Here is a 1828-nt window from a genome sequence, read left to right on the forward strand (position 1 = left end):
CTCTCCCAGATATCTAATAAAGAACTAATAATGAGGTAGATTCAGGTGGGTAGCTGTGTTGGTCTGAAGCAGCAGAACAATGTTCTAGTCCAGTGGCACACGGAATCTTATAACCTGAATAAAACTTTGTTGGGCTTAACTTCACTATGTCCCCCCCCCAGAATTAAACCCAAACAAATGGTAACCATATAAACAAAGCTTGTTATTCCTGTTTGTCCTTAAACCTCAAACATCCTTATTATATTATATGCTAATTTGCTGCTCACTTTCTACCTGTATGTACAGACTGGTAACTTCCATTTCATTGTATCTGAAGACGTGTGTGTGCATACGAAAGCTTATACCCTGTGTGGCAGAATAGGCCTGCTCTGGCCTGAAGGCCCTGTTCCACCCTACCCTCCAAGGTTTTCCCAACACCTGAAGAGGCTTTTCTTTCTCTCTTGGGTAACCACTGGCACCACCTGACCTTTGCAAGGAATTGCCTGTTGGAAGGGTGAGGACTCCTAGCTTCCACTCCAAGTTCTGAGGGTTTGCCTCAGCGTCTCCTGCTGCCTTGTGCACCCCTGGAGGAATAGCCACTTGCCAACTGACTACCTTCCCTCTGGCGCTCCTTTTAAAATAGTGTGCCCAAGATGGGTGGAGGTCTATGTGGTACAGAAAACCACTACCGGCATCAAAAGTTATAAAGTATTTATTAAAAAGAAAATGTTCACAAGCATACTTTGAGCACAACACTAGACTGAGCAGGAGATTAAAAAGAAATGGGTAAAATGCAGTTCCTCTGTCCCTCTCTCTATACATGTCCTATCAGATGTCAAAATATAGGACAGGCTCCTGAGCTTAGGAAATTACATATCTCTACAGAGTTTCTATTACCTTGATGCTTCCTCCAGCTGTCCAGGCCAGTACATGGTTAATGGTCGCCTCCTCCAGACCTCTGTCTGCTCTTATGGACTCGGCACAAAAGAGACCTCCTCCTTGCTGCAACGAGTTTTTATCATATCTCTTCCTCCATCCACTGACCAGGTCAGGCTGGGGCAAAAAAGGAACTTTTCCTGAAGTAGGGCTACCAAGTACTTACCGCAAATTGGCGGGGGATGTACAGTTCTTGGCGGGAACATTCCCATGGGAAAAATGCAGGCGCTGCACTATCCTGTCGTCCAGACATGACGTGGGCATGTAGCTGGGCGACGCTCTGGCAATGGGGCTGAAAACTCGATGGTACCATCGAGTTTCCAGCCCCGTTGCCAGAGCGTCGCCCGGCGTCACTTCCTGGAGACGGCATGGTGCGGCCATCTGTTGTCCCCGCAGGAATGATCCTGCGAGGACGTCTGTGTCCCCCGCCGAATCACCGTAAGTACTTGGGAAGCCTGACTGGAGCTATGTTCTAATAACTAGGTATTGATTCATGAGTGTGTGAGAACCTGTCAACTGTGAGACAAAAGGAAGTAATTAATTAGGCTGAAAGCATAGAAACAAAAGGAAAGTTGCAGGAAGAATTAGATTATTTACTGAATGGTACTTGCCTCTTAGTAGCCATATCTTGCCCTTGGTGGAATATAGCCCTATATTAAGTACCATGTGAACCCATCACTTCAGTTCCACTTGCACCTAAAGTGAGAAAAGTTCTTCAGCAGCAGAAGTCCTCGAAACAACCCGCAGAAGTCCATCTTCAATCTATATATATATCGCAAAGACATAAGCAGGGAGATGAATCAGTCAAGAGCTAATGCAAGTATCCTGGGTTGGTTCCACACTAGTTTTTATTCCAAGGTAAACCCCCCCCCCCCCCCTTTTCACCACTTCACCACCACAAGTTTCACGTCCG

This window comes from Gekko japonicus, unplaced genomic scaffold (genome assembly GCF_001447785.1).
Source record: "Gekko japonicus isolate JY-2015 unplaced genomic scaffold, Gekko_japonicus_V1.1 scaffold1055, whole genome shotgun sequence".
NCBI classification, from domain to species: domain Eukaryota; kingdom Metazoa; phylum Chordata; class Lepidosauria; order Squamata; family Gekkonidae; genus Gekko; species Gekko japonicus.